We start from the raw sequence: 12,461 nt of genomic DNA on the forward strand, positions 1-12,461 counted from the left end.
TGCAGGCTCACACACACTCACAGCTACTAAGCGGGAGGTGAATAAAGGCCGGAGAGGAAGCAAGACAGGATTTGCTTCTTTTGCTTGCACCACAATGCAGTGCTGAAAGAGGAGGAATCGACATAAAAACGCCTTCCTGGCAACGCCCAAATGCCCTCCTGCCGTGCAAACACTGGCAGCAGCAGCAGCAGCAGCAGCAGCAGCAGCAGTAAGTGCATGCCCACTGCCACCCCTTCTCCTTTCACACCTTGTATCAGCTTTAATCCAGTCCAGTGCTGCCTGCTGAGCAGCACTGACCAACACTGCCTGGGCCCAGGCTTTTATCTCTGAGGCCCCATTATGATGTCAGAAAGCTGGCTCTGGCTCCTGAGGTCTCCACTATGACACGTGCAAAGTTCCGTCTGAACTTTATATAAGACGGTGCGGCTCAGTCAGTCACTCAGTGTTGCCTGAGAGGGCAACACTGCAACAGCCGGCCCCCAGGCTGTCTTTTTTTTGCACAGCTAGTTGCCTCCAGGAGGCCACAAGAGGGAGACAAGGGACTGCAAAATGGAAAATAGGCATCCACCAACTTTACAGACAACTTGTTCTCCTTGCTCCTACAACCTCCATCCTTGCACAGTTTGTTATTCTTCCAGGTAACATAGTAACAAATCCAAATTGCTGCTCTCTTTGTAGGCAAGCAAGGGTTTGTTGCAACTGCAATTCTTACTTCTTCTTGAAATGTAGGGACCACAGTACATTCCATCACATCCATCTAGTGTACACAGGTAGGTCCATTGTGACGGGCGGGCGGGCGGGCTGGCTGCTTTAATGGCTGTTTGCTGTTCCCCTACTCCACTCCACTATTTGACTATGGTGCTGCATCAATCAGTGGCTGGCTCAGGTGCAGCTCTTTAACCTACCTAGGAAGGAGGGCGGAGAGAAGACAAGGAAGGTGAATGAGCTGTTCCAATGTGAAATGCCGGAAACACAGAAACACAGACGACACAAAACAAGAGGTGGCAATGTATTAATTAATTGCATTTAATAAATTAGCTCATTATCACACATGACTGTACAAATGCATTGTCCAACAGGTGTTGAAATAATGGGATTAAAAGGGGAGATCCCATCCGAAAGACAAAAACAATGGCAAACACAAAAAGCACTTTTGGAATCTGATTTTAGTAAACACATAAGGAAAGGGTGCACCGGTCCTGGAAATACTGCAATACCAGGTCAATGCGTGGAGTGGACAGAGCAAGCTCTATTTCCATCTCCCTGTTCTAAAAATCCATTTAATATATGGTCCCCAGATAGGGGACGTATGAGATATTAAACTGATAAGAACAGATACTACACTTGATCTTAGCCAAAAGGCCGAGAAGCGATAACCCGAACGGGCCGCGCGTTGACCGAGCCAGCCCAATACTGCTGTTCACCCCTTGCAGCGATTCAGCCTACTCCTAGGCAATTCCATGGGGCCCTGCAGGCTCACACACACTCACAGCTACTAAGCGGGAGGTGAATAAAGGCCGGAGAGGAAGCAAGACAGGATTTGCTTCTTTTGCTTGCACCACAATGCAGTGCTGAAAGAGGAGGAATCGACATAAAAACGCCTTCCTGGCAACGCCCAAATGCCCTCCTGCCGTGCAAACACTGGCAGCAGCAGCAGCAGCAGCAGCAGTAAGTGCATGCCCACTGCCACCCCTTCTCCTTTCACACCTTGTATCAGCTTTAATCCAGTCCAGTGCTGCCTGCTGAGCAGCACTGACCAACACTGCCTGGGCCCAGGCTTTTATCTCTGAGGCCCCATTATGATGTCAGAAAGCTGGCTCTGGCTCCTGAGGTCTCCACTATGACACGTGCAAAGTTCCGTCTGAACTTTATATAAGACGGTGCGGCTCAGTCAGTCACTCAGTGTTGCCTGAGAGGGCAACACTGCAACAGCCGGTCCCCAGGCTGTCTTTTTTTTGCACAGCTAGTTGCCTCCAGGAGGCCACAAGAGGGAGACAAGGGACTGCAAAATGGAAAATAGGCATCCACCAACTTTACAGACAACTTGTTCTCCTTGCTCCTACAACCTCCATCCTTGCACAGTTTGTTATTCTTCCAGGTAACATAGTAACAAATCCAAATTGCTGCTCTCTTTGTAGGCAAGCAAGGGTTTGTTGCAACTGCAATTCTTACTTCTTCTTGAAATGTAGGGACCACAGTACATTCCATCACATCCATCTAGTGTACACAGGTAGGTCCATTGTGACGGGCGGGCGGGCGGGCTGGCTGCTTTAATGGCTGCTTGCTGTTCCCCTACTCCACTCCACTATTTGACTATGGTGCTGCATCAATCAGTGGCTGGCTCAGGTGCAGCTCTTTAACCTACCTAGGAGGGAGGGCGGAGAGAAGACAAGGAAGGTGAATGAGCTGTTCCAATGTGAAATGCCGGAAACACAGAAACACAGACGACACAAAACAAGAGGTGGCAATGTATTAATTAATTGCATTTAATAAATTAGCTCATTATCACACATGACTGTACAAATGCATTGTCCAACAGGTGTTGAAATAATGGGATTAAAAGGGGAGATCCCATCCGAAAGACAAAAACAATGGCAAACACAAAAAGCACTTTTGGAATCTGATTTTAGTAAACACATAAGGAAAGGGTGCACCGGTCCTGGAAATACTGCAATACCAGGTCAATGCGTGGAGTGGACAGAGCAAGCTCTATTTCCATCTCCCTGTTCTAAAAATCCATTTAATATATGGTCCCCAGATAGGGGACGTATCAGATATTAAACTGATAAGAACAGATACTACACTTGATCTTAGCCAAAAGGCCGAGAAGCGATAACCCGAACGGGCTGCGCGTTGACCGAGCCTGTCCAATACTGCTGTTCACCCCTTGCAGCGATTCAGCCTACTCCTAGGCAATTCCATGGGGCCCTGCAGGCTCACACACACTCACAGCTACTAAGCGGGAGGTGAATAAAGGCCGGAGAGGAAGCAAGACAGGATTTGCTTCTTTTGCTTGCACCACAATGCAGTGCCTAAAGAGGAGGAATCGACATAAAAACGCCTTCCTGGCAACGCCCAAATGCCCTCCTGCCGTGCAAACACTGGCAGCAGCAGCAGCAGCAGCAGTAAGTGCATGCCCACTGCCACCCCTTCTCCTTTCACACCTTGTATCAGCTTTAATCCAGTCCAGTGCTGCCTGCTGAGCAGCACTGACCAACACTGCCTGGGCCCAGGCTTTTATCTCTGAGGCCCCATTATGATGTCAGAAAGCTGGCTCTGGCTCCTGAGGTCTCCACTATGACACGTGCAAAGTTCCGTCTGAACTTTATATAAGACGGTGCGGCTCAGTCAGTCACTCAGTGTTGCCTGAGAGGGCAACACTGCAACAGCCGGCCCCCAGGCTGTCTTTTTTTTGCACAGCTAGTTGCCTCCAGGAGGCCACAAGAGGGAGACAAGGGACTGCAAAATGGAAAATAGGCATCCACCAACTTTACAGACAACTTGTTCTCCTTGCTCCTACAACCTCCATCCTTGCACAGTTTGTTATTCTTCCAGGTAACATAGTAACAAATCCAAATTGCTGCTCTCTTTGTAGGCAAGCAAGGGTTTGTTGCAACTGCAATTCTTACTTCTTCTTGAAATGTAGGGACCACAGTACATTCCATCACATCCATCTAGTGTACACAGGTAGGTCCATTGTGACGGGCGGGCGGGCGGGCGGGCTGGCTGCTTTAATGGCTGTTTGCTGTTCCCCTACTCCACTCCACTATTTGACTATGGTGCTGCATCAATCAGTGGCTGGCTCAGGTGCAGCTCTTTAACCTACCTAGGAGGGAGGGCGGAGAGAAGACAAGGAAGGTGAATGAGCTGTTCCAATGTGAAATGCCGGAAACACAGAAACACAGACGACACAAAACAAGAGGTGGCAATGTATTAATTAATTGCATTTAATAAATTAGCTCATTATCACACATGACTGTACAAATGCATTGTCCAACAGGTGTTGAAATAATGGGATTAAAAGGGGAGATCCCATCCGAAAGACAAAAACAATGGCAAACACAAAAAGCACTTTTGGAATCTGATTTTAGTAAACACATAAGGAAAGGGTGCACCGGTCCTGGAAATACTGCAATACCAGGTCAATGCGTGGAGTGGACAGAGCAAGCTCTATTTCCATCTCCCTGTTCTAAAAATCCATTTAATATATGGTCCCCAGATAGGGGACGTATCAGATATTAAACTGATAAGAACAGATACTACACTTGATCTTAGCCAAAAGGCAGAGAAGCGATAACCCGAACGGGCCGCGCGTTGACCGAGCCTGCCCAATACTGCTGTTCACCCCTTGCAGCGATTCAGCCTACTCCTAGGCAATTCCATGGGGCCCTGCAGGCTCACACACACTCACAGCTACTAAGCGGGAGGTGAATAAAGGCCGGAGAGGAAGCAAGACAGGATTTGCTTCTTTTGCTTGCACCACAATGCAGTGCTGAAAGAGGAGGAATCGACATAAAAACGCCTTCCTGGCAACGCCCAAATGCCCTCCTGCCGTGCAAACACTGGCAGCAGCAGCAGCAGCAGCAGCAGCAGTAAGTGCATGCCCACTGCCACCCCTTCTCCTTTCACACCTTGTATCAGCTTTAATCCAGTCCAGTGCTGCCTGCTGAGCAGCACTGACCAACACTGCCTGGGCCCAGGCTTTTATCTCTGAGGCCCCATTATGATGTCAGAAAGCTGGCTCTGGCTCCTGAGGTCTCCACTATGACACGTGCAAAGTTCCGTCTGAACTTTATATAAGACGGTGCGGCTCAGTCAGTCACTCAGTGTTGCCTGAGAGGGCAACACTGCAACAGCCGGCCCCCAGGCTGTCTTTTTTTTGCACAGCTAGTTGCCTCCAGGAGGCCACAAGAGGGAGACAAGGGACTGCAAAATGGAAAATAGGCATCCACCAACTTTACAGACAACTTGTTCTCCTTGCTCCTACAACCTCCATCCTTGCACAGTTTGTTATTCTTCCAGGTAACATAGTAACAAATCCAAATTGCTGCTCTCTTTGTAGGCAAGCAAGGGTTTGTTGCAACTGCAATTCTTACTTCTTCCTGAAATGTAGGGAACACAGTACATTCCATCACATCCATCTAGTGTACACAGGTAGGTCCATTGTGACGGGCGGGCGGGCTGGCTGCTTTAATGGCTGTTTGCTGTTCCCCTACTCCACTCCACTATTTGACTATGGTGCTGCATCAATCAGTGGCTGGCTCAGGTGCAGCTCTTTAACCTACCTAGGAGGGAGGGCGGAGAGAAGACAAGGAAGGTGAATGAGCTGTTCCAATGTGAAATGCCGGAAACACAGAAACACAGACGACACAAAACAAGAGGTGGCAATGTATTAATTAATTGCATTTAATAAATTAGCTCATTATCACACATGACTGTACAAATGCATTGTCCAACAGGTGTTGAAATAATGGGATTAAAAGGGGAGATCCCATCCGAAAGACAAAAACAATGGCAAACACAAAAAGCACTTTTGGAATCTGATTTTAGTAAACACATAAGGAAAGGGTGCACCGGTCCTGGAAATACTGCAATACCAGGTCAATGCGTGGAGTGGACAGAGCAAGCTCTATTTCCATCTCCCTGTTCTAAAAATCCATTTAATATATGGTCCCCAGATAGGGGACGTATCAGATATTAAACTGATAAGAACAGATACTACACTTGATCTTAGCCAAAAGGCCGAGAAGCGATAACCCGAACGTGCCGCGCGTTTTGCTTCTTTTGCTTGCACCACAATGCAGTGCTGAAAGAGGAGGAATCGACATAAAAACGCCTTCCTGGCAACGCCCAAATGCCCTCCTGCCGTGCAAACACTGGCAGCAGCAGCAGCAGCAGCAGCAGTAAGTGCATGCCCACTGCCACCCCTTCTCCTTTCACACCTTGTATCAGCTTTAATCCAGTCCAGTGCTGCCTGCTGAGCAGCACTGACCAACACTGCCTGGGCCCAGGCTTTTATCTCTGAGGCCCCATTATGATGTCAGAAAGCTGGCTCTGGCTCCTGAGGTCTCCACTATGACACGTGCAAAGTTCCGTCTGAACTTTATATAAGACGGTGCGGCTCAGTCAGTCACTCAGTGTTGCCTGAGAGGGCAACACTGCAACAGCCGGCCCCCAGGCTGTCTTTTTTTTGCACAGCTAGTTGCCTCCAGGAGGCCACAAGAGGGAGACAAGGGACTGCAAAATGGAAAATAGGCATCCACCAACTTTACAGACAACTTGTTCTCCTTGCTCCTACAACCTCCATCCTTGCACAGTTTGTTATTCTTCCAGGTAACATAGTAACAAATCCAAATTGCTGCTCTCTTTGTAGGCAAGCAAGGGTTTGTTGCAACTGCAATTCTTACTTCTTCTTGAAATGTAGGGACCACAGTACATTCCATCACATCCATCTAGTGTACACAGGTAGGTCCATTGTGACGGGCGGGCGGGCGGGCGGGCTGACTGCTTTAATGGCTGTTTGCTGTTCCCCTACTCCACTCCACTATTTGACTATGGTGCTGCATCAATCAGTGGCTGGCTCAGGTGCAGCTCTTTAACCTACCTAGGAGGGAGGGCGGAGAGAAGACAAGGAAGGTGAATGAGCTGTTCCAATGTGAAATGCCGGAAACACAGAAACACAGACGACACAAAACAAGAGGTGGCAATGTATTAATTAATTGCATTTAATAAATTAGCTCATTATCACACATGACTGTACAAATGCATTGTCCAACAGGTGTTGAAATAATGGGATTAACTCCTTAACGCCGAAGGACGGATATATCCGTCCTCAGCAGCTGCTAGTTCGCGCAGGAGGACGGATATATCCGTCCTGTGATGGCGCGGGTACTGAGACTGTACCCACGCGATCAGCGGCAGGAGCACGGCTGTTATACACAGCCTGGCTCCTGCTGCAACTGCCGGAATCGAAGCGCGCGCCGATTCCGGCAGTTTAACCCATTAAATGCCGCTGTCAATAGTGACAGCGGCATTTAATGTGTTTGACAGAGGGGGGGGGGCTCCCTCTGTCACCCGATCGGCGCCCCCGCAAACAAATCGCGGGTCGCCGTCGGGTTTCCATGACAGCCGGGGGTCTAACAAAGACCCCCAGGTCTGCCTTCAGCATCTGCCTGTTAGGCGATGCCAGAGGCATGACCTAACAGGTTGCCTGTCAGTTTTACACTGACAGGCAATAATGCTTTGGTATACGAAGTATACCAAAGCATTATATATGTGATCGGCACATCGCATAGTGAAGTCCCCTGGTGGGACTAAAAAAAAAAATGTAAAACAGTTAAATAAAGTTTGTGAAAAAAATAAATAAATAATTACAGTCAAAGTCAAATAAAACTACTTTTTTGGCCCAAAAAGTGGTTTTATTTAGTAAAACGGTCAAAACAAATCACACATACACCTATATGGTATCCCCGCGATCGTAACAACTTGACCAATAAAATGAACATATTAATTAAACCGCCGGATGAACGGCGTCCAAAGAAAACGCAAAAAACAACGTCAAAATTCTCTCTTTTCTCCCATTCCCCCCATAAAAAATAAAATAAAAGTTAATCTATAAGTCCTAAGTACCCCAAAATAGTACTAATAAAAACTACACATTGTCCCGCAAAAATCAAGCCCACGTACGGCCACATCGACGGAAAAATAAAAACGTTACGGCTCTTGGAACGCGGCGATGCAAAAACAAGTAATTTTTTTCTAAAAGGGTTTTTATTGTGCAAACATAGGAAAACATATAAAATCTTTACATATTTGGTATCCCCGTAATCGTGCCGACCCATAGAATAAAGGTAACATGTTATTTACGCTGCATAGTAAACGGCGTAAATTTATAACGTGAAAATTAATGCTGGAATAGCTGCTTATTTTCAATTCTCTCCTAAAATAAAGTTAATAAAAGTTAATCAATATATTATAAGCATCTAAAAATGGTACAATTACAAAATACAACTCGTCCCACAAAAAACAAGCCCTTATACGGCTATGTAGACGGAATACAAAAAGAGTTACGACTCTTGGAATGCAACCGTGAAAAAACAAAAAAGAATCCTTGGTCATTAACGTGCAAAATGGCCCGGTCATTAAGGGGTTAAAAGGGGAGATCCCATCCGAAAGACAAAAACAATGGCAAACACAAAAAGCACTTTTGGAATCTGATTTTAGTAAACACATAAGGAAAGGGTGCACCGGTCCTGGAAATACTGCAATACCAGGTCAATGCGTGGAGTGGACAGAGCAAGCTCTATTTCCATCTCCCTGTTCTAAAAATCCATTTAATATATGGTCCCCAGATAGGGGACGTATCAGATATTAAACTGATAAGAACAGATACTACACTTGATCTTAGCCAAAAGGCCGAGAAGCGATAACCCGAACGGGCCGCGCGTTGACCGAGCCTGCCCAATACTGCTGTTCACCCCTTGCAGCGATTCAGCCTACTCCTAGGCAATTCCATGGGGCACTGCAGGCTCACACACACTCACAGCTACTAAGCGGGAGGTGAATAAAGGCCGGAGAGGAAGCAAGACAGGATTTGCTTCTTTTGCTTGCACCACAATGCAGTGCTGAAAGAGGAGGAATCGACATAAAAACGCCTTCCTGGCAACGCCCAAATGCCCTCCTGCCGTGCAAACACTGGCAGCAGCAGCAGCAGCAGCAGCAGCAGCAGTAAGTGCATGCCCACTGCCACCCCTTCTCCTTTCACACCTTGTATCAGCTTTAATCCAGTCCAGTGCTGCCTGCTGAGCAGCACTGACCAACACTGCCTGGGCCCAGGCTTTTATCTCTGAGGCCCCATTATGATGTCAGAAAGCTGGCTCTGGCTCCTGAGGTCTCCACTATGACACGTGCAAAGTTCCGTCTGAACTTTATATAAGACGGTGCGGCTCAGTCAGTCACTCAGTGTTGCCTGAGAGGGCAACACTGCAACAGCCGGCCCCCAGGCTGTCTTTTTTTTGCACAGCTAGTTGCCTCCAGGAGGCCACAAGAGGGAGACAAGGGACTGCAAAATGGAAAATAGGCATCCACCAACTTTACAGACAACTTGTTCTCCTTGCTCCTACAACCTCCATCCTTGCACAGTTTGTTATTCTTCCAGGTAACATAGTAACAAATCCAAATTGCTGCTCTCTTTGTAGGCAAGCAAGGGTTTGTTGCAACTGCAATTCTTACTTCTTCTTGAAATGTAGGGACCACAGTACATTCCATCACATCCATCTAGTGTACACAGGTAGGTCCATTGTGACGGGCGGGCGGGCGGGCTGGCTGCTTTAATGGCTGTTTGCTGTTCCCCTACTCCACTCCACTATTTGACTATGGTGCTGCATCAATCAGTGGCTGGCTCAGGTGCAGCTCTTTAACCTACCTAGGAGGGAGGGCGGAGAGAAGACAAGGAAGGTGAATGAGCTGTTCCAATGTGAAATGCCGGAAACACAGAAACACAGACGAAACAAAACAAGAGGTGGCAATGTATTAATTAATTGCATTTAATAAATTAGCTCATTATCACACATGACTGTACAAATGCATTGTCCAACAGGTGTTGAAATAATGGGATTAAAAGGGGAGATCCCATCCGAAAGACAAAAACAATGGCAAACACAAAAAGCACTTTTGGAATCTGATTTTAGTAAACACATAAGGAAAGGGTGCACCGGTCCTGGAAATACTGCAATACCAGGTCAATGCGTGGAGTGGACAGAGCAAGCTCTATTTCCATCTCCCTGTTCTAAAAATCCATTTAATATATGGTCCCCAGATAGGGGACGTATCAGATATTAAACTGATAAGAACAGATACTACACTTGATCTTAGCCAAAAGGCCGAGAAGCGATAACCCGAACGGGCCGCGCGTTGACCGAGCCTGCCCAATACTGCTGTTCACCCCTTGCAGCGATTCAGCCTACTCCTAGGCAATTCCATGGGGCCCTGCAGGCTCAAACACACTCACAGCTACTAAGCGGGAGGTGAATAAAGGCCGGAGAGGAAGCAAGACAGGATTTGCTTCTTTTGCTTGCACCACAATGCAGTGCTGAAAGAGGAGGAATCGACATAAAAACGCCTTCCTGGCAACGCCCAAATGCCCTCCTGCCGTGCAAACACTGGCAGCAGCAGCAGCAGCAGTAAGTGCATGCCCACTGCCACCCCTTCTCCTTTCACACCTTGTATCAGCTTTAATCCAGTCCAGTGCTGCCTGCTGAGCAGCACTGACCAACACTGCCTGGGCCCAGGCTTTTATCTCTGAGGCCCCATTATGATGTCAGAAAGCTGGCTCTGGCTCCTGAGGTCTCCACTATGACACGTGCAAAGTTCCGTCTGAACTTTATATAAGACGGTGCGGCTCAGTCAGTCACTCAGTGTTGCCTGAGAGGGCAACACTGCAACAGCCGGCCCCCAGGCTGTCTTTTTTTTGCACAGCTAGTTGCCTCCAGGAGGCCACAAGAGGGAGACAAGGGACTGTAAAATGGAAAATAGGCATCCACCAACTTTACAGACAACTTGTTCTCCTTGCTCCTACAACCTCCATCCTTGCACAGTTTGTTATTCTTCCAGGTAACATAGTAACAAATCCAAATTGCTGCTCTCTTTGTAGGCAAGCAAGGGTTTGTTGCAACTGCAATTCTTACTTCTTCTTGAAATGTAGGGACCACAGTACATTCCATCACATCCATCTAGTGTACACAGGTAGGTCCATTGTGATGGGCGGGCGGGCGGGCTGGCTGCTTTAATGGCTGTTTGCTGTTCCCCTACTCCACTCCACTATTTGACTATGGTGCTGCATCAATCAGTGGCTGGCTCAGGTGCAGCTCTTTAACCTACCTAGGAGGGAGGGCGGAGAGAAGACAAGGAAGGTGAATGAGCTGTTCCAATGTGAAATGCCGGAAACACAGAAACACAGACGACACAAAACAAGAGGTGGCAATGTATTAATTAATTGCATTTAATAAATTAGCTCATTATCACACATGACTGTACAAATGCATTGTCCAACAGGTGTTGAAATAATGGGATTAAAAGGGGAGATCCCATCCGAAAGACAAAAACAATGGCAAACACAAAAAGCACTTTTGGAATCTGATTTTAGTAAACACATAAGGAAAGGGTGCACCGGTCCTGGAAATACTGCAATACCAGGTCAATGCGTGGAGTGGACAGAGCAAGCTATATTTCCATCTCCCTGTTCTAAAAATCCATTTAATATATGGTCCCCAGATAGGGGACGTATCAGATATTAAACTGATAAGAACAGATACTACACTTGATCTTAGCCAAAAGGCCGAGAAGCGATAACCCGAACGGGCCGCGCGTTGACTGAGCCTGCCCAATACTGCTGTTCACCCCTTGCAGCGATTCAGCCTACTCCTAGGCAATTCCATGGGGCCCTGCAGGCTCACACACACTCACAGCTACTAAGCGGGAGGTGAATAAAGGCCGGAGAGGAAGCAAGACAGGATTTGCTTCTTTTGCTTGCACCACAATGCAGTGCTGAAAGAGGAGGAATCGACATAAAAACGCCTTCCTGGCAACGCCCAAATGCCCTCCTGCCGTGCAAACACTGGCAGCAGCAGCAGCAGCAGTAAGTGCATGCCCACTGCCACCCCTTCTCCTTTCACACCTTGTATCAGCTTTAATCCAGTCCAGTGCTGCCTGCTGAGCAGCACTGACCAACACTGCCTGGGCCCAGGCTTTTATCTCTGAGGCCCCATTATGATGTCAGAAAGCTGGCTCTGGCTCCTGAGGTCTCCACTATGACACGTGCAAAGTTCCGTCTGAACTTTATATAAGACGGTGCGGCTCAGTCAGTCACTCAGTGTTGCCTGAGAGGGCAACACTGCAACAGCCGGCCCCCAGGCTGTCTTTTTTTTGCACAGCTAGTTGCCTCCAGGAGGCCACAAGAGGGAGACAAGGGACTGCAAAATGGAAAATAGGCATCCACCAACTTTACAGACAACTTGTTCTCCTTGCTCCTACAACCTCCATCCTTGCACAGTTTGTTATTCTTCCAGGTAACATAGTAACAAATCCAAATTGCTGCTCTCTTTGTAGGCAAGCAAGGGTTTGTTGCAACTGCAATTCTTACTTCTTCTTGAAATGTAGGGACCACAGTACATTCCATCACATCCATCTAGTGTACACAGGTAGGTCCATTGTGACGGGCGGGCGGGCGGGCTGGCTGCTTTAATGGCTGTTTGCTGTTCCCCTACTCCACTCCACTATTTGACTATGGTGCTGCATCAATCAGTGGCTGGCTCAGGTGCAGCTCTTTAACCTACCTAGGAGGGAGGGCGGAGAGAAGACAAGGAAGGTGAATGAGCTGTTCCAATGTGAAATGCCGGAAACACAGAAACACAGACGACACAAAACAAGAGGTGGCAATGTATTAATTAATTGCATTTAATAAA

The 12,461-nt window shown here is 47.6% G+C and overlaps 7 non-coding genes across 7 annotated transcripts; all 7 read right to left on the minus strand.

Moving 5' to 3' along the window:
- Positions 1 to 1,183: 1,183 nt before the first annotated feature.
- Positions 1,184 to 1,374, minus strand: LOC142677516 (U2 spliceosomal RNA). The gene has a single exon (XR_012852528.1). It is a non-coding gene; the product is annotated as a U2 spliceosomal RNA (small nuclear RNA).
- Positions 1,375 to 2,643: 1,269 nt separating this feature from the next.
- On the minus strand, positions 2,644 to 2,834 carry LOC142677225 (U2 spliceosomal RNA). The gene has a single exon (XR_012852266.1). It is a non-coding gene; the product is annotated as a U2 spliceosomal RNA (small nuclear RNA).
- A 1,270-nt stretch (positions 2,835 to 4,104) lies between these two features.
- On the minus strand, positions 4,105 to 4,295 carry LOC142677394 (U2 spliceosomal RNA). The gene has a single exon (XR_012852418.1). It is a non-coding gene; the product is annotated as a U2 spliceosomal RNA (small nuclear RNA).
- A 1,268-nt stretch (positions 4,296 to 5,563) lies between these two features.
- LOC142677228 (U2 spliceosomal RNA) lies at positions 5,564 to 5,754 on the minus strand. Its single transcript, XR_012852268.1, has one exon. It is a non-coding gene; the product is annotated as a U2 spliceosomal RNA (small nuclear RNA).
- A 2,482-nt stretch (positions 5,755 to 8,236) lies between these two features.
- Positions 8,237 to 8,427, minus strand: LOC142677229 (U2 spliceosomal RNA). Its single transcript, XR_012852269.1, has one exon. It is a non-coding gene; the product is annotated as a U2 spliceosomal RNA (small nuclear RNA).
- Positions 8,428 to 9,702: 1,275 nt separating this feature from the next.
- Positions 9,703 to 9,893, minus strand: LOC142677230 (U2 spliceosomal RNA). Its single transcript, XR_012852270.1, has one exon. It is a non-coding gene; the product is annotated as a U2 spliceosomal RNA (small nuclear RNA).
- Positions 9,894 to 11,156: 1,263 nt separating this feature from the next.
- LOC142677457 (U2 spliceosomal RNA) lies at positions 11,157 to 11,347 on the minus strand. Its single transcript, XR_012852475.1, has one exon. It is a non-coding gene; the product is annotated as a U2 spliceosomal RNA (small nuclear RNA).
- Positions 11,348 to 12,461: the final 1,114 nt, after the last annotated feature.

The sequence above is a fragment of the Rhinoderma darwinii genome (assembly GCF_050947455.1).
Source record: "Rhinoderma darwinii isolate aRhiDar2 chromosome 2 unlocalized genomic scaffold, aRhiDar2.hap1 SUPER_2_unloc_31, whole genome shotgun sequence".
NCBI classification, from domain to species: Eukaryota; Metazoa; Chordata; class Amphibia; order Anura; family Rhinodermatidae; genus Rhinoderma; species Rhinoderma darwinii.